Source organism: Myotis nattereri (genome assembly GCF_964212035.1).
Source record: "Myotis nattereri genome assembly, chromosome: 6".
NCBI classification, from domain to species: Eukaryota; Metazoa; Chordata; class Mammalia; order Chiroptera; family Vespertilionidae; genus Myotis; species Myotis nattereri.
In genome coordinates this window covers 5,664,749-5,688,401 of record NC_138081.1, presented here as the reverse complement: position 1 = coordinate 5,688,401, position 23,653 = coordinate 5,664,749, and the positions used below count along the sequence as shown (strand labels likewise).

Genomic DNA, 23,653 nt, shown 5'->3' with positions numbered 1-23,653 from the left:
TATTATTGTATTAACTATGTACAGTGCCAAGTGGGTACTTGAAATATCACTGGAACCACTTTGTACATTTTTATTTTGGGAAAATTATAACCAGCAATAAAAGTAATATTCCAAATGATGGAAATCCAACTGAAGTTTAGTTTGTTCATGTTACAAGGAAGCCTGGGGTTAAGCTGATTTCAGAAGAGACTGGATCCAGGTATTCAATGAGGTCTTTGTCTCTCCTCTTTCTGTTATAACTCTGTCTGGGCACCTTTCTCTCTTTTCCTGTATCTCTTTGTTCCTGTATATTTTTCCAGTGTGTTTCTCTGCATCTTTTTGGTCTGTCTCCACATCCCTGTGTCTCTCGCTCTTTCATTGCATCTCTGTCTCTATTTCTAGCTACACCTCTGCCGCCATTTACCTGCATCTCTTGATCTCTCTGTGTCCCTTTTTGCAGCTCTAATGTTTGCATCTCTCGTATCACCACACAACTTATCTTTGTTTCTGTGCCCACAATTTTAGGAAAGATTCTGGTTGACTGCGCCTTAGTAACATGCACACCTCTCAAAAACATCATCATGTACATGGATACAGAATGCCTTACATTCACCCCCTTTAGTAAGAACATGGACTGGACCTTCCAGATCTTTGGTGATGCTGTAATGACTGCCCAGTGTAAAGGTGCCTACACCCACCATGTGCAGCACTCCAGCCTCCAACCCCATCACCGTGGAGTGGCATACGAGACAGTTTGTTTCTGTTGACCCCACAAGATGAATGGCAGTTTCTTCTGCTTCTCAGGTGCATTGCTGGCAGTGCTAACTCACACTCACTTCACCTCTTATCTCCTGCCTAGTCACCTAATGGCACTGCTGAGCTAGAATTCTCTAAGGATAGAGCTTTCCTTGTCCATGGATATAGTGACCTGTTGATTCCTGTTGATATTCTCTTCCCAGGTGTTAAAGAGGTCCCTACACACTGAGGCTCCCTTGACATGGGCCAGCACAGAAAGCTGGTCTCCATCTCAGGCTCTGGGTTTGTTATATGGCCAGGTGGCTGAGAGCTTGTCTTTGAGGTAATGGAAGGCCTCTTCTCCTCCCTGATCCCTCACCCACTCATTGGGCCATTGTCTTCTGTACCCCAGGCTGAAATGCAGGGTCACCAGACATGGGCACTGTGAATGTGTGGGCAGGTACACTCAGGAGGACTCTGCTCCCCAAGGTCATAGTCTGAATCTGCCAAGAACAAGATGCTGAGTGGTCAGAGGTTTTGTTCTGGTTTTGTCATCTTCCTCAGGGTGAACACTGACATTTACCGAAGGAGTCAAGAGGGGGTGACACTTAGGGAATTGGGGAGCACTTGTGTGGGTGTCTAGGGAGCCCTTATTCTCTATATGTAGCACTTTGCTTTTGATGCTGCAAAGGCAAGAGGCAGGGCTGGACACTAAACCTGACCCAGAGTTTAGTCAGACATTGAGATCTGACTTTTTTACTTGAAACATAAGCCCTCTTATAAGTGTAAGTGGTAGAGTATATTCTAGGGCAGGGGTGGGCAAACTTTTTGACTAGAGGGCCACAATGGGTTCTTAAACTGGACCGGAGGGCCGGAACAAAAGCATGGATGGAGTGTTAGTGTGAACTAATATAAATTCAAAGTAAACATCATTACATAAAAGGGTACGGTCTTTTTTATTTTTAGTTTTATTCATTTCAAATGGGCCGGATCCGGCCCGCGGGCCGTAGTTTGCCCACGGCTGTTCTAGGGCATTCTTATGGTTCCACACTGTCACACTGGCCCCATGCTGGGAGATTCTTATTAATGACTGGATCAGAGTCTTCTTCCCTTCCAGTGACAGCTTCATAGCAACAAGTATTTTTATTTGCACCAGATTTCATTGGGTAATATAATCTTTAATTAATAATGTAATCAAAATAACAGTACATCTTTTATAAACAAGTTGCTACAAAAAAAGAGCTCAGTCTTAGTAGGCATAGATCTTGGAGAAATGTATGGGTGTGCTAGAGAAAAACCTGCTGGTATATACCCTGTGGCTTTACCCTCCATCGCATCAGTCAGTATGTCTTTCAGGGAGAGTGACAGTCATCAACATTCCATAAGCTTATGCACATTTCCCAGATTCCTCTGTGGTTTGTGTGCAATCATGTGACCAGTACCAGCCAATAGAACTTGAAAGTGGGTGCAAGCTTTGTCTTTTTCTGAAATCCATTGTTGAGGTGATGGTGTGTAATATGTTGGCAACTCCATAAGCTGAGTCCCTTGAATGGCTGTAGAATTGAGTCCTCTTTATTGAGTTAAGGCACTGAGATTAAATTTTTACTGCAGGTTAATATTTTACTGCAACATAATCTTTTCTCTGACTACTTGAGAATGTTTAACTTAAGGAACAGAGTTCATAAGTTGATAGGGTGAGTCAGTTGAGTTAATGGAATTTAAGAGATGATACATTTTTAAAAAACATTTACTACTTGGTTTTCTTCCACCCCCAAAATTATGTATTCCCAGCGACTAGAACAAGTGCTTCCGTAGAGATGTTGTCCTGATCCAGCTAGTCTCCTCCCTTCAGTGCTGGAGGATCTGTTCCCTCAGTTACTGGCTGACAGTCCTCAGCTTTCAGCCCTCCTCCAGAGTTGCCTTAGGTGAGGAAGGCTGCCTCACCCAACTTCGGGCCCCTTCCCAGGGGAACTCTCCAGTGACTGATCAATGTGGGGCTATCGAGGTCCTGAGCCTCACCCTAATTTGGGTCAACTCTGAAGGGCTCTTGAAGTTTCAGAACTCCCTCAAGATTTAGATGAGGACTTTTTTGGAATGAATAATAATCCAACTTCTAAAAATCTGCTTCAAATCATGACTCAGCTTACATCATCCTTCTTTCAGTTACTATTTTAATTTACATGTACTTATTTTTGTATCTTCATCACTTAAGTATGGCCTTGTTGGAACATGAAGGTATTGACAACATCACTTCTCTTCCTTCCTCCACTCCTATATGCTTCCACTTGCCAAAATGAGGTACCTGCACTTTTAAAAAATATTGTCAAAATTGAAAATATTAACATTCTTCTGTAACAATGATTGCCTTGGGGTTTGTTCATAGCTTATTAAAAAAGTTGAAGAAAAGTTAATACTATAAATATCACTTATGTTGAATCTCTTTTCAGTGATGTCCTGAGTTGAATATGCTGTTTCTTATATTCCTTGTCTTCCAATTACCTTTAAAAAAAAGGTCAAAGGGCCAGGCCAGCATGGCTCAGTGGTTAAGCATCAACCTATGAACCAGGAGGTCACATTTCAATTCCTGGTCAGGGCACATACCTGGGTTGTGGGCTTGATCCCCAGTGGGGGGCATGCAGGAAGCAGCTGATCAATGAATCTCTCTAATCATTGATCTCTCTCTCTCTCTCTCTCTCTCTCTCTCTCTCTCTCCCTCTTCTTTCCTCTCTGAAATCAATAAAGATATATTTAAAAAAATAAAAAGTCAAAGGTTATATTTAACTCACTAGTGGACTGGTGCATGAAATTCATGCATTGGGGGTGGGGGGGTCCCTCAGCCCAGCATGCACCCTGTTCAATCGGAGACCCCTTGGGGGATGTCCGAATCCCTGGGATCGGGCCTAAACCAGCATTCGGACATCCCTCTCACAATCTGGGACCGCTGGTTCCTAACCACTCACCTGCCTGCCTGCCTGATCACCCTTAACTGCCTCTGCCTGCCTGCCTGATCACCCCTAACTGCCCTCCCCTACCGGCCTGATCTCGTCCCCAACTGCTCTCCCCTGCCTGCCTGATCTCGCCTCTAACTGCCCTCCCCTGCCGGCCTGATTTCACCCCCAAATGCCCTTCCCTGTTGGGGTCCAACCCCAGCAGGTCCAGGAGTTCCCAAAGGTGTGGACAGAATCAGCAAAGAAGAAATGACACAGAGACAGAGTTCAGTGGATCAGCAGCCTAGCCAGGTTCCCTAGTCAGGTTCTCCAGCCAGGTTCAGTCTTTATCATCCTGTTACATCTGCATTTATACCAGTTGATTTTAATCCTATCCATTCTATTCCAAAGGTTAGGGCGTTTGTTATCTCCATTTCAAAGTCACTACTCTATTGTTCTGTTAAGCTATAAGGAAGTAACTGAAGGAGATTATCCTAAATGATTGTTCATAATTTAAGTGATTAATTACCCTCCTGGTACTTAGTTAAGGGGTTTTATTCCCTTCCTTAGTCCTGTTAATCCCTAACTCCAGGGAAAAATCCCCACCTGGGGAAACAACCATTCTTGGAGAGGTGACCTTGGTTAAAACACATAGTGCTAAGAAGGGGAGCAGACATATTAAGAACAGTATGCCATATACGCCATGTCCCTTGAAACATATGCTGTGCAGATGTTTCTTCCCTGTAGCAACTGTGTCAAGCAGCAAGGATGGACTGGCTTCCAGCAAATTCCCCCTTTTATATTTTTTAAATGATAGCGTGTGTAAATCAGTGGCCAACTCTTGGATTGGGTTAAGACTCAGAAGAAGATTGACAAACAATGATAGCGAGCATAACTATAAACATAGTGGATGGAGTGCACACAGAGCCTTGTTCCTGTAGAAGGTTGCTGGCCTCTTCAGTCAAGGGAATTCAGCTGTCCTCAAGTCGTTGGTTTGGTTGTCCTTGTTGATCTGGCTACGGGCAGCGTCATTGGTGATGGGCTTCCCGAAGCGTCAGCACGTTGAAGGGTTGGATCGTGGGTCCATCAGGGCCGTGCTTGATGGTGGTTTTAGTGTCCAGGGAGGAGTCAGCTGTGCCCTCTGGGTCGGCTGATATGGATGATACCGGGGAGGAGAAGGATGAGGCGGAGATGGAGGGTGGTGTGACATAAGGTCAGACGACGGTCTGGAATCCACACAGGTGAGTCTGCATCCTGTGGAAATATACAAGCATATCCTCTCCCCCAGGTTAAGCCTCTCTCCATTTGACGAGGGCTTTAGGTTTAGTTAGATCAGGGTTCCAATGTCTATACATTGGAGAATTTCCCTCAGAATCTACATTTAGTATATTATACAAATAGAGTATGTTGTAGAACATGATGAGGAGAGGAATATTTAAACTCATTTTCTTGTAATTTTTTAATTTGTGTTTTTAAAGTTTGGTGAGCCCTTTCTACTATTGCTTGGCCTTGAGGATAGTAGGGTATTCCTGTAGTATGTGTGATGCCGAATGTAGAGCATAAGTTTTTAAAAGCTCTAGAGGTATAGGCAGGCCCATTGTCTGCTTTAAGTGCCCTTGGTATTCCTAGGTAGGAAAAACATTGGAATAAATGTTGACTTACATCTCTAAATGCTTCTCCTGTACGTGCAGAAGCAAGGATAACATGAGAAAAGGTATCAACACAAACATGCACATAGCAAAGTTTGCCCTAAAGATGGGACATGAGTAATGTCCATCTGCCATAAGTCACAGGGTCTGAGTCCTCTTGGATTAACTCCAGTAGCAGGGCTAGGAAAATGAGTAGGACAATGGCCGCAATCACGCACAATACTTCGAGCAGCTTCTCTAGATATGCGATAATATAGATGGAGAGCAGAAGCATTTTGATGGTGAATGGCATGAGACCGCCGGGCTTCTTCTAGAGCTGTACAAACTACTGGGCGAGTTAGTAAATCCGCCTGATAATTTCCTTCGCTTAAGGGTCCTGGTAGGCAGGAATGAACTCTAATATGTCCAATATAGAAAGCCTTTTCTCATTTATGAATGTAAGTTTGTAGCTGAGTTAACAAAGAGAAAATGGCTGTTCTTCCTTGTGGGAGAGAGGCGGTCTCAATATGAGGAAATAATTTAACTATATATTGAGAGTCAGTGTACAAGTTAAAGGGAACCTGTTGCAATTGTTCAAAAGCATAAATGACTGCCAAAAGCTCTGTTCTCTGGGCTGACGTCTCTAGGGTTTGTTGAGCATGGGTTATTGAGTCAATGATTGTTACTGCCCTACCATTAGAGGAGCCATCTGTGAATACTAAGGAGGCAGGAGGTGATAATGGTTCTTTTGAACATTTAATAGGAAATATAAACGGATGTAGGGAGAGAAATTGCAATATAGGTGATCTTGGCAAATGATGTAAAATTTGTCCTGGGAAGTTACCTATAGCTATTTGCCACTCTTCTTCAAATTGTAATAGTGTGTCTAATTGTTCTCTTTTATAAGGTATTATTATCTCAGTAACTTCTCTTCCAAAGAGTTCGCTACTGCGTCATCTACCTTTGATAATGAGAGTGGCCACTAGGGAGGGATAGGATGTTACAATCTTCCTAGGAGTGACAGGTAAATGTATCCATTCTAATGGTCCTTCCTGCCATAAGCATCCTGTAGGAGTATATTTAGTGGCTAGAATAATTAAGGTCCAAGATTTGGAATAATCTAGATACTGTAGTTGCTGTTTATTGATGGCCTGTTCTATTTTTGCTATAGCCTTTTCTCCTTCTACAGTTAATTGTCGGGGAGACTTAAGGTTAGAATCTCCCTTTAAAATGTCAAATAGGGGAGTTTTTAAGTCAAGAGTGGTTATTTTTAGATATGACCTGACCCAGTTGATATCACCTAATAGTTTCTGATAATCATTTAATGTGTTTAAATGATCTTTTCTTAATTGTAAAGGCTGATGGGTGATATTAGAGGTATGTAATATTCTGCCTAAGTAGGAAAAAGAAGGTTCAGTCTGAATCTTTTCTGGGGCTATTTTTAGACCATGTTCTTCTAAAGCAAGGATGGTCTGTGTAAGAATTTCCTGTAAAGTAACCCGATCTTTATGAGCTAGTAAAATATCATCCATATAATGAATAAGATATAGACCTGAAAATTTCTTTCTAATAACTTGCAATGCCTGATCTACAAACTTTTGACATAATGTAGGACTATTTTCATCCCTTGTGGGAGAACCTTCCATTGATATCTCTGATAAGGCTGTTTAAAGTTTTCTGATGGTATGCTGAATGCAAATCTTTGACAATCAGCCAGGTGAAGAGGTATAGTGAAAAAACAATCCTGTAAGTCAACAACAACAACACAATACTCCTGTGGAATTGCCACAGGGGAGGGCAATCCAGGTTTTAAGGAGCCCATATCTTCCATGGTGGCATTTGTGGCTCTAAGATCTTGCAAAAGTCTCCACTTGCCTGATTTCTTTATTACAAATATGGGTGTGTTCCAGGGACTATTTGATGGCTCTATATGTCCTTATGCTAATTGCTGATCAAGAAATTGTTGGGCTGCTGATATTTCTCAGATGCTAAGGGCCATTGCTCAACCCATACTGGTTGTGATGATTTCCAGACTATGGGATCAGCAGTCCTAAGGGCAATGGCCCCAATTATAAATCCTGTTGAAGAGTGTGAGGTATTACTTTCTTTTCCTAATCCCTTTTCTGGATTAAATCCCATGTTTAGCACCTTTGATGTTTATCACTGGGGCTATATAATAGAACTCCCATTTGAGGCAAGATATCTCTTCTCCATAATGTAAAAGGGATAGTTGTAATTATATAGGGACAGAATGTTCCTGAATGTTGATCTTCATCAGCCCAAGTTAAAATCTGAGAACTCTTTTTTTACATTAGATGCCTTGCCTAGTCCTACTAGGGAAGTGGAGATGGTGTGCATGGGCCATGAAGAGGGCCAATCCTTCTCTGCTATGCAGGAAACATCTGCTCCTGTATCCAATAGACCTTCAATTGGTTTTCCCTGAATTTGTAAAATTTTTGTAGGTCTAGCAGCATGGATTTCTTGTATCCAAAATGCCGCATCACTAGATCCAAAGCCTCCGGCCCTTCTGGCTTCCTGGGTAACAGCTGTCCCTATTTTATGTATTGGTAACAGGAGTAATGGGGCAATTCTCTGGTTGGGCTAAATCTGTATAGTTGTGTTGGGTGGAGAAAGTAAAATCTGTATTTCTCCTGTGTAGTCTGCATCAACAACTCCTGGGATGACTAAGATCCCCTGTAACTAGGTGGAGCTCCGTCCTAATATTAAACCTACAGTTCCCTCAGGCAGCGGCCCAGACACTCCTGTAGGAATGGCTGCTACTGGCGAGTCTGGGGTTAGTATTGCATGGGTGGTTGGAGTGGAGGTCCAATCCTGCACTGCCTGGGGTTGCCCTGAAGAGGTCAGTGACTGATTGAAGTTTGCAGAGGAGTTGAGGGTCGATGCCCCTATTATTGCAGGGGCCTGGGGCTGGCCCCTTCTCAAGTTTCCCAATTGAGGTGATGGGATAGAACCTCCTTGGGAGAGGTTTGTAGAATTTAAAGGCCAACCATTTTTATGGTATTTTGATCTACATTCCTTTGCTCAATAGAATCCTTTCTGACATCGGGGACAAACAGTTTTGGAGGATTAATATTATTCCCTGATGTATTTCCAGGCTGTTGAGGAGCTTGCCATCTGGCCTGAGTATTATTATTTTTATTTGGGCATTCTCTGCTAAAGTGCCCAGATTGGCCACAAGAGTAGCAGTTCATATTTCTTTTATTACCTGTATTATTGCTGGCTTGTCCTATGCCCTGTACATATTGAGGATATGTCTCCCCCTTGAGGGCTGCAGCTATAGCTACACCCTGTATAAATGCTGGACTTACATCAGCACACTGTTTTATAAAATCATTTATAGTTTCCGTTCTGTGAATTGGCCTTAATAAAGCCTGACAGGTATTATTAGCATTTTCAAAAGCCAGCTGTTTTATTAGGATATCGGCTGCCTCTTCATTAGTGATTACTCTCTTGACTGCCTGTATGAGGCGAGAAAGGAAATCCTGATACGGTTCCTCGACCTTCTGTTTAACCTCTGTAAGGGTGGTTGTTTTTCCTGCTGTATAAGGTAGGGATTTCCAGGCATTTACTGCACAACTGGTTACTTTAAAAAGTGCCTCTTTGGGCATATACATTTGCTCCTGAGCCGTGTTAAAATCACCTTCTCCTAATATCATGTCTAGGGTTATTCCTCCTCTGGAATTTTTGCTAGTGGCTACAGCTCTCTTAGCAAGATCATCCTATTCAGTTTCCCATAATAAGTAATCGCCTCCTGAGAGACAGGCTTTACAAACCTGTGACCAATCATAAGGAGTCATCCATTTACTGGCTAGGGTTTCTACCAAGGTTTGTGTGTAAGGAGCTAGAGGTCCATAATCAGAGCAGGCCAATTTTAATTCTTTAAGTACTTTGTAAGGTATAGGCTCCCAGGTGGGGTTTTCATCCCCCTCACTCTCATACACGACTGGGAAGCAGAGTGAGAATTCAAGATCTCCATTAGCATCAGCTTCTCTTATGGCCCTTTGAAATTTAGACATGGAGCACATAGGAGCCGGAGGACCTGGTTTAGGCTTCCTTTCTAATTTAGGGAGCCTGTTTTGAATGGGAGCGCCTCTCTCCTCTCTACTGACTGGAAAGGATCTAGGGTCATGTTTATGATATTTATTCTCCTTCCAATCAGTAGGCATAGCTAAATTGCTCTTAGATTGAGCTGGAGACAATAATGATGTGTACTCTCTAGGTGGAGCCAAGGGACTATTTATTTATTTCTTAATTCTTTATTAGTTAAGGTATTACAAATGTGTCCTTATCCTCCCCCACTACCCCCCCCCCCCCCCCACACACATTCATGTTCTCATCCCCCTGTTGTCCATGTCCATTGGTTTGGCTTATATGCATGCATACAAGTCCTTTGGTTGATCCCTTCCCCTTATCCCCTCCCTCCCCTACTTTCCCTCTAGGGAGTGACAGTCTGCTTGCTGTTTCTCTGTCTTTGGATCTGTCCTTGTTTATCAGTCTATGTTGTTCTCTATAATCCACAAATGAGTGAGATCATGTAGTATTTATCTTTCTCTGACTGGCTTATTTCACTTAGCATAATGCTCTCCAGTTCCATCCATGCTGTTGCAAAAGGCAAGAGTTCCTTCTTTTTTACGGCAGCATAGTATTCCATTGTGTAGATGTACCATAGTTTTCTAATCCACTCATCTGCTGATGGGCACTTAGGATGTTTCCAAATCTTAGCTATGGTGAATTGTGCTGCTATGAACATAGGGGTGCATATATCCTTTCTGATTGGTGTTTCTGGTTTCTTGGGATATATTCCTAGAAGTGGGATCACTGGGTCAAATGGGAGTGCCATTTTTAGTTTTTGAGGAAACTCCATACTGTTCTCCACAGTGGCTGCACCAGTCTGCATTCCCACCAGCAGTGCACAAGGGTTCCTTTTTCTCCACATCCTCTCCAGCACTTGTTGTTTGTTGATTTGTTGATGATAGCCATTCTGACCGGTGTGAGATGGTACCGCATTGTCGTTTCAATTTGCATCTCTCATATAATTAGTGGCTTTGAGCATGTTTTCATATGTCTTTTGGCCTTCTGTGTGTCCTCTTTCAAAAACTGTCTCTCTAGCTCCCTTGCCCATTTTTTTATTGGATTGTTTATCTTTCTATTGTTAAGTTTCATGAGTTCCCTGTAAATGTTGGAGATTAAACCCTTATCAGTGATATCATTGGCAAATATGGTCTCCCATGTAGTGGGTCTTCTTGTTGTTTTGTTGATGGTTTCCTTTGCTATGCAGAAGCTTTTTATTTTGATGTAGTCCCATTTGTTTATTTTCTCTTTAGTTTCCATTGCCCTAGGAGCATTATCAGAGAAGAAATTCCTTCGGCATATGTTTGCGATTTTGCTGCCTGTGGATTCCTCTAGTATTTTTATGGTTTCCCATCTTATGTTTAAGTCTTTTATCCATTTTGATTTTATTTTAGTGTATGGTGTGAGTTGGTTTTCTAGTTTATTTTATTTTATTTTTGGATTGTAGGAGATAAACGCCCCCTAAGAGCACCCAGCTGGGAGTCCGCTTGGACTGGTGATTGGGCTCTCTTTCTTTCCTTTTTTTTTTTATTGCTTAAAGTATTACAAAGGGTATTACATATGTGTCCTTTTTTCCCCCCCGCCCTTGACAGTCCCCTAGCCTCCCCTAACCCCCAGTGTCTTATGTCCATTGGTTATGCTTATATGCATGCATACAAGTCCTTTGGTTGATCTCTTACCCCCTTCCCTCCTGCCACCCAACCCTCCCCGGCCTTCCCACTGCAGTATGATAATCTGTTTGAGGCAGTTCTGGCTCTGTATCTATTATTGTTCAAAAGTTTATAATGGTCTCTATTATCCATGAATGAGTGAGATCATGTGGTATTTTTCCTTCATTGACTGGCTTATTTCACTTAGCATAATGCTCTCCAGTTCCATCCATGCCATTGCAAAAGGTAAGAGTTCCTTCCTTTTTACAGCAGCAGAGTATTCCATCCTGTAGATGTACTACAGTTTTCTAATCCATTCATCTACTGATGGGCACTTAGGCTGTTTCCAGATCTTAGCTATGGTGAATTGTGCTGCTATGAACATAGGGGTGCATATATCCTTTCTGATTGGTGTTTCTGGTTTCTTGGGATATATTCCTAGAAGTGGGATCACTGGGTCAAATGGGAGTTCCATTTTCAATTTTTTGAGGAAACTCCATACTGTTCTCCACAGTGGCTGCACCAGTCTGCATTCCCACCAGCAGTGCACAAGTGTTCCTTTTTCTCCACATCCTCACCAGCACTTGTCGTTTGTTGATTTGTTGATGATAGCCAGTCTTACAGGTGTGAGATGGTACCTCATTGTTGTTTTGATTTGCATCTCTCTGATGATTAGTGACTTTGAGCATGTTTTCATATGTCTCTTGGCTTTCTGAATGTCCTCTTTGAAAGGTGTCTATTTAGGTCCATTGCCCATTTTTTGATTGGATTGTTTATCTTCCTTTTGTTAAGGTGTATAAGTTCCCTATAAATTTTGGAGATTAAGCCGTTATCAGATATGACATTGGCAAATATGTTTTCCCACACAGTGGGTTTTCTCATTGTTTTGTTGATGGTTTCTTTTGCTGTGCAGAAGCTTTTTATTTTGATGTAGTCCCATTTGTCCATTTTCTCTTTAGTTTCAAGTGCCCTAGGAGCTGTATCAGTGAAGAAATTGCTTTGGCATATGTCTGAGATTTTGTTGCCTTTGGATTCTTCTAGAATTTTTATGGTTTCCTGTCATACATTTAAGTCCTTTATCCTTTTTGAGTTTATTTTTGTGTATGGTGTAAGTTGGTGGTCTAGTTTCATTTTCTTGCATATATCTGTCCAATTTTCCCAACACCATTTATTGAAGAGGCTATCTTGGCTCCATTGTATGTTCTTGCATCCTTTGTCAAATATCAATTGAGCATATTGTTTCGGGCCGATTTCTGGGCGCTCTATTCTAGTCCATTGATCTATATGCCTGTTCTTGTGCCAGTACCAGGCAGTTTTGAGAACAGTGGCTTTGTAATACATCTTGATATCTGGTATTGAGATCCCACCTACTTTGTTCTTTTTCAGGATTGCTGCAGCTATTCGGGGTCTTTTTTTTATTCCAGATCAATTTTTGGAGAGTTTGTTCTAGATCTGTGAAATATGCCGTTGGTATTTTAATGGGAAGTGCATTGAATTTATAGATTGCTTTGGGTAGTATGGACATTTTAATGTGTTGATTCTACCAATCCATGAACACGGTATGTTCTTCCATCTGTTTATGTCTTCCTCTATATCTTTTTTCAACGTCCTGTAGTTTTCTGAGTAGAGGTCTTTTACCTCTTTAGTTAAGTTTATTCCTAGGTAGCTTAATTTTTTTTGGTGCGATGGTAAATGGGATTGATTTTATAATCTCTCTTTCTGAAAGTTCACTATTGGTGTATAGAAATGCCTCAGATTTCTTGGGTCTAATTTTGTATCTTGCTACATTGTCAAATTCATGTATTAAGTCTAGTAGCTTTTTGATGGAGCCTCTAGGGTTTTGTATGTATAATATCATGTCGTCTGCAAATAAGGACAGTTTTACTTCCTCTTTTCCAGTTTGGATGCCTTTTATTTCTTCTCCTTGTCTAATTGCAATGGCTAATACTTCCAGGACTATGTTGAACAGGAGTGGTGAGAGGGGGCATCCCTGTCTTGTTCCTGTTCTTAGGGGAAATGGTGTTAGTTTTTGTCCATTGAGTATGATGTTGGCTGTGGGCCTGTCATATATGGCTTTTATTATGTTGAGGTATGATCCTTCTACTCCTGCCTTACTGAGAGTTTTCATCAAAAATGGGTGTTGAATTTTGTCAAATGCTTTTTCTGCATCAATTGATATGACCATGTGGTTTTTTTCTTTCAATTTGTTTATGTGATGTATCACGTTTGTTGATTTGCGGATATTGTACCATCCTTGCATCCCTGGGATAAATCCTACTTGGTCATTGTGTATGATCTTTCTGATGTACTGCTGGATCCAATTTGCTAAGATTTTGTTGAGGATTTTGGCATCTATGTTCATGAGCGATATTGGCCTGTAATTCTCTTTCATTGTGTTGTCTTGACCTGGTTTTGGTATTAGGGTGATGCTGGCTTCATAGAATGAGCTGGGAAGTGTTCCTTCCTCTTGGATTTTTTGTAGTAGTCTGAGGAGGATAGGTTTTAGTTCTTCCTTGAATGTTTGGTAAAACTCCCCTGTGAAGCCGTCTGGTCCTGGGCTTTTGTTTGATGGGAGCTTTTTGATGACTGCTTCAATTTCTTCCATAGTTATTGCCCTGTTGAGATTTTTAGATTCTTCCTGATTGAGTTTTGGAATGTTGTATTTTTCTAGAAATTGTCCATTTCCTCCAGGTTGTATAGTTTGTTGGAGTAGAGCTGTCCATAGTATTTTTTAACAATCATTTGTATTTCTGTGGGGTCTGTTGTTATTTCGCCTCTATCGTTTCTGATTTTGTTTATTTGGGTCCTCTCTCTTTGCTTCTTGGTGAGTCTGGCTAGAGGTTTGTCAGTCTTGTTTATCCTTTCAAAGAACCAGCTCTTGGTTTCATTGATTTTCTGTATTGTTTTTTTGGTCTCTATGTCATTTATTTCTGCTCTAATCTTTATTATCTCCTTCCTTCTGCTCACTCTGGGGTTTTCTTGTTGCTCTCTTTCTAATTCTTTGAGTTGTAGAGTTAGATGATTTACTACCATGTTTTCTTGTTTTTTGAGATAGGCCTGTAGAGCTATAAACTTCCCTCTCAGGACTGCTTTCATTGTGTCCCAAAGGTTTTGGATTGTTGTATTTTCATTGTCATTAGTTTTCAGGATGTTTTTAATTTCTTCTTTGATCTCATTGGAAACCCAATCAATATTTAATAACATGCGATTCAGCTTCCAGGTGTTTGAGTATTTTGGGTTGTTTTTATTGTAGTTTATTTCTAATATTATGCTATCGTGGTCTGAGAAGACGCTTTTTATGATTTCAATCTTCTTGAATTTGGGGATACTTTTCTTGTGACCCAATATATGGTCTATTTTTGAATATGTCTTATGAGCACTGGAGTAGAATGTATATTCCGTCGCTTTGGGATGAAGTGTTCTGAAGATGTCTATTAAGTCTATCTGATCTAGTGAGTCATTTAGGATTGCTGTTTCTTTGCTGATTGTTTGTCTAGAGGATTTATCCAGTGCTGTCAGAGGTGTATTAAAGTCCCCTACTATGATTGTATTGTTGTCGATCTCTCCTTTGATATCTTCCAGGAGTTTTTTCATGAATTTGGGTGCTCCTGCATTGGGTGCATATATGTTTACCAGGGTTATATCTTCTTGTTGTATTGATCCCTTTAGTATTATGCAGTGGCCTTCCTTATCTCTCGTTATGGCCTTCACTTTGAGGTCTATTTTGTCCGATATAAGTATTGCTACCCCAGCTTTCTTTTCCTTTCCATTTGCCTGAAAGATATTTTTCCATCCTTTCACTTTCAATCTGTGTGGGTCCCTTCTATTGAGGTGGGTCTCTTGTAGACACCAGATGTATGGGTCATGTTTTTTTATCCATTCAGCCACTCGATGTCTTTTGGTTGGAGCATTTAGTCTGTTTACATTTAAAGTTATTATTGAAAGGTACTTGTTTGTAGCCATTTCTTTTTTTGTTTGGCTGTTTTCTTTCTGAGCTTTTTATTTCTTCTTTCTTAGACCAGTCCCTTTAGCATTTCTTGCATTGCTGGCTTGGTGGTGATAAACTCCCTTAGCCTTTTTTTGTCTGTGTAGCTTCTTATTTCCCCTTCAGTTTTGAATGATAGCCTTGCTGGATAGAGCATTCTTGAATTCAGTTCTTTGCTTTGCATCACTTTGTAAATTTCCGTCCATTCTTTTCTGGCCTGATGTGTTTCTGTTGAGAAATCATTTGATAATCTAATGGCAGATTCCTTGTATGTAACTTTCCGTCTCTCTCTTGCAGCTTGTAAGATTCTCTCTTTGTCCTGAACATTTGCCATGGTAATTATGATGTCTCTTGGTGTGGGTCTTTTCGGGTTCACCTTGTTTTGGACTCTCTGGGCTTGTGTGACTTTTTTCTTCCCCACTTCAGGGATGTTTTCTGATATTATTTCTTCGAGTAGGTTTTCTAATCCGTGTTCATCTTTCTGTTGTCCTGGCTCCCCTATTATTTGTATGTTTTTTGTTTTTTTTGTTTTTTGGTTTTGTTTTGTTTTGTTGTCTTAATTAAATCTTTAGTGTTCAGATTATTACATCTGTTCCTCTTTTTCCCCCCCCCCCATAACTCCCCTCCTCCCAGTTCCCACCCCACCCTCCGCCCTCACTCCCCACCCACTGTCCTCATCCATAGGTGCATGATTTTTGTCCAGTCTCTTCCTGCATCTCCCGCACCCCTTTCCCCCCCAAGAATAGTCAGTCCATTCCCTTTCTATGTCCCTGATTCTATTATGATCACCAGATTATATATTCACTTGATTCTTAGATTCACTTGTTGATAGATGCATGTTTGTTGTTCATAATTTGTATCTTTACCTTTTTCTTCTTCTTCCTCTTCTTAAAGGATACCTTTCAGCATTTCATATAATCCTGGTTTGGTGGTGATGAACTCCTTTAGCTTTTCCTTATCTGTGAAGCTCTTTATCTGACCTTCAGTTCTGAATGATAGCTTTGCTGGATAAAGTAATCTCGGTTGTAGGTTCTTGGCATTCATCACTTTGAATATTTCTTGCCACTCCCTTCTGGCCTGCAAAGTTTCTGTTGAAAAATCAGCTGACAGTCATATGGGTATTCCCTTGTAGGTAGCTGAGTTTCTTTCTCTTGCTGCTCTTAAGATTCTCTCTTTGTCTTTTGCTCTTGGCATTTTAATTATGATGTGTCTTGGTGTGGTCCTCTTTGGATTCCTTTTGTTTGGGGTTCTCTGCGCTTCCTGGACCTGTAAGTCTATTTCTTTCACAGGTGGGGGAAGTTTTCTGTCATTATTTCTTCAAATAGGTTTTCAATATCTTGCTCTCTCTCATTTTTTGGCACCCCTATAATTCTGATGTTGGTATGCTTGAAGCTGTCCCAGAGGCTCCTTACACTATCTTCGTATTTTCGGATTCTTTTTTCATTTTGTTTTTCCAGTTGGGTGTTTTTTGCTTCTTCGCATTTCAAATCTTTGCCTTGATTCTTGCACTTCTCTGGTCTGCTGTTGGGAGTCTGTATAGTATTCGTTATTTTAGTCCATGTATGCTTAATTTCTAGTTGGTTCTTTATCATAACATCGAGGGTCTCATTAGATTTCTTGAGGATCTCACTACATTTATCGGTGGCTTCTAGCAGTTCTTAAGGGACCTTAAAAGTCTGGTTCTGAACTCAATATCCTCCATTGACAGTTTTGTCCTGTTTCTTTGTCTCCGCATTTTTTATGCTTTCTTGGTGCCCTCCCCTAGTGGTCTTTGTGCGCAGTCTTGTTGTAGTTAAGCCTTGATTGTTGTCGGCAATAGTGGGGATGATTTGACCTCCAGGCTAACTGGCTATGAGAGTCCGCTGTGTCTGCAGTAGGAGAGATTCTGTGCTGGATCTCTAGGGCGGTGCTAATCTAACGTTTGCCTGAGGCTATCCAGCAAATGGCTCTGCGCAGGGCCGGAATGAGCAGTTATGGCTGCTCTCAGTTCCGTTCCTAGGGGCTCTGCCTCACAGAGTCCCAGCAACCACTGCAAACCTTGGAGAGAATGCTGCCTTCGAGTTCTGACTGAAGCCAGACAGTCCCGCTTCTCCTGGTTCAGTCTGGGTCCCTAGAGACTCGCCCGGATGAGGAGCTCATAGTCTGAAACTCCCTCCCGATTGAAAACAACAACCGCGCCCTCCGCCTCCAGCCTGCTCCGCGTGCACTCCCCACCTTAGTATTTCACTTCAGCAGTGCGCCTCCTCTGAGTCTGGGTATGATATTCTCTTTCCTCCTAGTTGTAGAATTTCCACTCAGCCAGCCTTCCTGTGGTTCTGGATGATGTCCGTTCCGTCTTTTAGTTGTTTTTTGGAGTGGTTGTTCGAGGCAGCAATCTCCGGCGTTAACCTATGCCGCCATCTTGGTTTCCTCCGTATGTTGTTTTGTTTCATGTTGTCCCAAAGCTCCCTTAGGCTCTCCTCCTGTCTTTTAATTTTTTTCTCCAATTGCAGTACAGTTTGGGTGTGTTTTGCTTCCTTGTCTTTTAATTCACTAATTCGTTCCTCCGCTTTTCCTAGTCTACTGTTGATACTTTCAATGGTGTTTTTTGTTGCAGCTATATCACTCTTCATTTCTTCTTGGGTCTTACTTAGGTTGTTGATTTTTTTCATCTGTTTCTTCTACCTTCTTCCATATGTTATTGATTTTTTCATCTCTTTCTTCTTGCTTCTTGCATAGGTAGTTGACTTTTTCATGTGTTTCTTCTAGCTTCTTGCAGAAGTTGTTGATTTTTTCCTCCATCCTGTTTATGCACTCTATGGCCCTTATTCTGAATTCTTTTTCTGTCATGTTGCATGCATCTGTATCACTTAGCTGCTTTTCTGGTGAGTCCTCCTTCTCTTTCCTATGGGGGTTTCTTTGTCTACCCATGTTTGATCTCACTGACATATCTAGACGTTGAGTCATTCAGAGGCTGCTCCCTGGGTGGCAGTGGCTCCTTGGGCTGTGGTTGCTCCTCGGCCAGTTGCGGTAGCAGCTGCTCCTCAGTTGGCAGCAGCTCCTCTGTTGGGTGCGGTTCATAGCTGTGGTGGCTCTTCTGGCTGGTGCGGGGAGGCTTCACTTACAGCTGCTGTTCCTCAGACAGAGGGCGTGGTGCTCAGGAGGCTGCTGTTGCTTGGATCTGCTGTGTTGATTTAAAGGCACAAAATACAACACAGCAAAGAACCACGTACCAGGCACTAAACACAAATATATTCACGATATTAATAACCCCAAATAAAGGTGACCACCCGAATTAAGAGAATTAGGGGATAAGGAAGAATGAAGAGAAAAAGATAACAGAGAAAAAAGAAAAGAAAAGAAAAGAAAAGTAGGGAAGAAAAAAAAGAAGTGCAAAAATGAAATTGGGAAAACGGAGGGGGGAAGAAAAGAGAAAAAAAAAGAAAAGAGAGACAAAAAGAGCAAAAAGAGAGAATGAAGTAGAAGAGGGGAATAGACTATGTATATGAGGAGAAAACCTATGGAACCGCCACTAATCCCAACAAATTCCAGCAACAGCTCCCTGGAGATGAATGCAAACTAGAAACAACCAATAATATCAAGAGAGGCAAGGGAAAACAGAAGCACAAAAATAACCGGGGGCAGGGGAGGGAGTGGTGGGGTGGTGGGAGGGGAAAAACCAGCAGAAAAAAAGAAAAAGAAAAAGAAAAACAGCCTCACAGCCAGTCCTAAAAAACTCACACACACACAGACACAAAAAAACAAACAACAACAACAACAACAAAAAACAATATACTCAACAATCAAGCAAACAGCAACAAAACAATAGAAAGATAAAAGAAGAAAAAAAAATTTGGATAGTGAAGAAAGATAAGGGATATGTGTATAAGGATTTAGAGCAGTGGATTGGAAATAGGATATATAAGTAGGGTGAAATTTTGACAGGAGGTAAACAGAAGGAATAGGGAAAATCTAAAGCAGGAATAGGGTAAGAGAAACAAGACAACAAAAGGGGAAAAGTGAGGGAGAGGGTTTTAGCATAGAGGGAAAATTGATGTAGGGAAAATTGATGCTAAAGGAACAATGAAGATAGAATGGAGAACACTAATCCCAAAATAAAACAAAGAGAAAATAAAATGGCACTTTAAAAAATGGTAAAATGGTAGCAGTAACAATACTGGTTAAAAATAAAAATGTAGTAATTAAAAGGGTAAAATCAGGTTATGGAAAAAGAAGCAAAAATAATTGGTTACTTAGTTAAAAGGTGAAAAAAAAAAAAAGAAAAAAACATTTGCAGTAGTGAAGGTCCTTCGGTTCTTCTACTCATCAGTCTGGCTCGCCTTAGTCCTGCCAGTTATTCAGGAGAGTGTTGAATTTCCCTGTGATACACTGTTCCTCCGTGTTGTAAACCACAGTCCTGATTTTAAAGCAGGCCGTATTTGTTTCCCAGACTGCCTTAATTTGTATTTAGCTAAGAATCAGTTTGTGGCTCAGCCTCTGGGTGGCAGTGTTTTTGGGTTAGCCTCTGAGGCTATAGGGCCTCTCTGTACAGTAGCTTGGGTTTATCATCTCTATTGCACTTAAAACTGGTGTGGGGAAGTCAACTGCCCAGAGCTGGTTCCTTAATAGTTACCCGCTCTGTGTTGTTGCTGGGATTGAAAATCCCTCTATAGGCCAGACCCTGTTAACTCCCAGGGATTGATCAGATTATTTCAATCCTTGATCTCTTTCAGGGTGGAATCTGGGTGTGGCTGTGCTCCTTGCCTGGGGGCTAGGTGGAGGAGTCCAACCCTCCGGAGAGAATGGCTGCTCGGATCCTGGGCCCAGGGGTGTCTCAGCACTCAATTCGCTGCCTCCTCTCCCGGCCCCCCCTCTCTCCTCAGTCTCTCCCCAGATTCCACTCATCTGCACCTTCTCCCTCTCTTCAGCACAGGTGAGTGTCTGTATCCGAAATGTCTTATGAACAGGATCCAGTGAAAACAAACAAACAAACGCTGGCCGCAGAAATGGGGAAGGCTGAGTTTCTGTAAGCTCTTCTCTTACTGGCACTGCATGGTCTGGTCAGCTCTTCAGGCTGCCCCGTTTAGGCTCAGTCCTCCGTGATCACAGAACCCAGATCTCAAATCCCCTGGCGGCGCCAGGAATCCCGCAGATCTCCTTTCCCCAGTCAGGGGCTGTGCCTGTCCCAAGGGACGCGGCTGTCTGCCATGTGGTCTCCCTCTGACCCTCTGGGCTCAGAGGTCTGGCAAACTTTCCTGCCCAAATCCCTGGTTTTTTTTTTTTTTACCTTTCCAGGGGAGTTCTGCCCTTCCCAGCTGCAAACCATCTCACCAGCTGAGTAATTTCGCCAATTCGGGGTGGGTGTTATTCGTTTCAGCTGCTCACTCCATTTGCTCCGGGACATGACCTGGGACTCGTCTGCCTATATCGCTGCCATCTTCCGTCCCTCTTTTTATTTTCTGATCCTTCCTCAGGCGTGGTGCCCAGGCGGCTGGTGATGGGGCCCCTGGCAGGTAGGTGTCAGTTCTTAAGTGCTACAAGCTTGAGGTGCCCCTCATGGCTCCACTGAGCCGCATCTACCCTCGTTTTGGTACTTCTGGCCTGGGGTCCTTCACTATTTCTGTTATAGGAACCGCTTCTCTTTTCATTTTTTTTTGCATGTATCTGTCCAATTTTCCCAACACCATTTATTGAAGAGACTGTCTTGACTCCATTGTATGCTCTTGCCTCCTTTGTCGAATATTAATTAGGGTAATTTGGGTAGATTTCTGGGTTCTCTATTCTATTCCATTGATCTATCTGTCTGTTCTTGTGCAAGTACCAAGCTGTTTTAAGAACAGTGGCTTTGTAATACAGCTTGATATCTGGTATTGAGATCCCACCAACTTTGTTCTTCTTTCTCGGGATCGCTGCAACTATTCGAGGTCTTTTTTTATTCCAGATGAATTTTTGGAACGTTCGTTCTAGATTTGTGAAATATGCCGTTGGTAATTTAATGGGGATTGCATTGAATCTATAGATTGCTTTGGGTAGTATGGACATTTTGATGGTGTTGATTCTACCAATCCATGAACACAGTATGTTCTTCCATCTGTTTATGTCTTCCTCTATCTCTTTTTTCAGTGTCCTGTAGTTTTTCGCGTATCAGTCTTTTATCTCCTTAGTTAAGTTTATTCCTAGGTATCTTAATTTTTTTGTGCGATGGTCAATGGGATTGCTTTTTTAGTCTCACTTTCTGTAAGTTCACTATTGGTGTAAAGAAATGCCATGGAGGTGTGGCTGGATTTGGCCACCGCTGCCGTGGAAGGCTTGTGTCTGGGGTTTTGCCATCCCCGCACCCCTGCATGGCTTCTGCCTTGCCTTTGCCTTCCGACAGTCAGCCCTCGGGGCCCTCGCCCACCATGGACATGCCGCGAGCGTCTACATAGGGCGCCTTAGCTACCAAGTCCAGGAGAAGGACATTCAGCGCTTTTTCAGTGGCTATGGCTGCCTCCTTGCAATAGACCTCAAAAATGGGTATGGCTTCATGGAGTTCGAGGACTCCCGAGACTCCGACAACGCCATTTATTAGCTGAACGGCAAGGACCTCTGCGGCGTGCGTGTGATCCTGTAGCACGCCCGGGCCCGAGCCGGGATCACGGCGGCTACAGCTAAGGAAGCCGCAGTGGTGGAGGTGGATACAGCAGTTGGAGAACTTCTGGCAGAGACAAATATGGACCACCTGTTCCTACAAAATTCAGACTTATTGTAGAAAATCTTTCTTGTCGCTGCAGTTGGCAAGATTTAAAAGATTTAATGAGACAAGCAGGTGAAGTAACCTATGCGGATGCTCACAAAGAACGCACAAATGAAGGAGTTATTGAGTTTCGCTCCTACTCTGACAAGAAACGTGCGCTGGATAAACCAGATGGTACAGAAATAAATGGCAGAAATATTAGGCTCATTGAAGATAAAGCACGAACGAGCCATAGGCGGTCTTACTCTGGAAGCAGATCAAGGTCACGGTCTAGAAGGAGGTCACGAAGTAGGAGTTGCAGGAGCAGCCACAGTAGATCTCGAAGTGTCTCAAAAAGCCGCTCCCAATCCAGGTCTCGGAGCAAAGGTCGATCACGTTCTCGGTCCAAAGGCAGGAAATCTAGATCAAAGAGCAAATCAAAGCCCAAGTCTGATCGAGGCTCCAGTTCACGCTCTTGAAGCAGCTCTAAGGATGAGTATGAGAAATCTCGAAGCAGGTCTCCATCTCGATCTCGTTCCCCCAAAGAAAATGGAAAAGGTGATATAAAGTCAAAGTCTAGATCGAGGAGCCCGTCTCGTTCCAAATCTCCCCTACCTGCTCCTCCCTCAAAGGCTCATTCTGTGTCCCCTCCACCAAAAAGAGCTTCAAGATCTCGTTCTCGATCTCACTCAAAGTCAAGGTCACGGTACAGATTAAGTTCCAGAGATTAACCCAGAACTCTATGTTCTTTGCACACTATTATGGAACACTTTCCTACTTGCTTAGGCAGTTACTCTTCCATATTTGTACTTGGCCTCTTTTGTAAGAGGAATCTCCTGAAAACAAGGGCACACAGAAATTTGATTTGTGGCCAAATTTGATGAAAAAGATAGGGTTCTAAAGAAATGGTGGCATGAAGACCTCCTCCCTTCTTTGTAGAATTAAGATAACTTTGATTTTATAGCTTTTGAGCTAAAATAACTTTTGTAAAGGTTAAGCTCATTTAGATTTTTTTTTTAAGTATTTCAGCAGGATCTGCTGCAGGGGTTTTGTTGTTTTGTTTGCAGACTTTTACATTTAAACAGTTTCAAGCTTTGGATACTTAAGGCTTTAGAGGGAGAACCCATTTTTCAATTATGTTGGCTTTTTATAAAGCCTGAGTTATGTAAGATTTCAATAAAAGTTTGCTACCAAGAAAAAAAAAAAAAAAAAGAAATGCCATGGATTTCTTGGCACTAATTTTGTATCCTGCTACATTGCCAAATTCATTTATTAAGACTAATAATTTTTTTGATGGAGTCTTTAGGGTTCTCTATGTACAGTATCATGTCTTCTGCAAATAAGGACAGTTTTACTTCTTCTTTTCCAATTTGGATGCCTTTTATTTCTTCTTCTTGTCTGATAGCAAAGGCTAGTACTTCCAGTACTATGTTGAACAGGAGAGGTGAGAGGGGGCATCCCTGTCTTTTTCCTGTTTTTAGGGGGAATGGTTTTAGTTTTTGCCCATTGATTATGATGTTGGCTGTGGGTTTGTCATATATGGCTTTTATTATGTTGAGGTATGATCCTTCTATTCCCGCCTTGCTGAGAGTTTTCATCAAGAAAAGGTGTTGGATTTTGTCAAATGCTTTTTCTGCATCAATTGATATGACTATATGGTTTTTATCTCTCAATTTGTTTATGTGATGTATCACGTTTATTGATTTGCGGATATTGTACCGAGGGACTATTTAAAATTAGAGAAAGTTCAACCGTTTCTGCCTCTGTTGCCAAGGTGTCACGAATTAAATTCCAGAGGGAAAGGGTATCAGCCGGGACCTTCTCAGATCCATGGTAGCTGTAATAATTCTTTAATTGCTCTCCTACTTTAGTCCAAATTTCATGGTAGCTGTAATAATTCTTTAACTGCTCTCCTACTTTAGTCCAAGTTTCCTCAGGAAGCCATGGACATACTTCTTGTATAA

General features: G+C 41.9%; 1 pseudogene across 1 annotated transcript; it reads left to right on the top strand.

The window, feature by feature from the left end:
* The first annotated feature begins 21,236 nt into the window (after positions 1-21,236).
* On the top strand, positions 21,237-22,420 carry LOC308521527 (annotated as a pseudogene). The gene has a single exon. The product of its transcript is annotated as an uncharacterized misc_RNA (transcript).
* Positions 22,421-23,653: the final 1,233 nt, after the last annotated feature.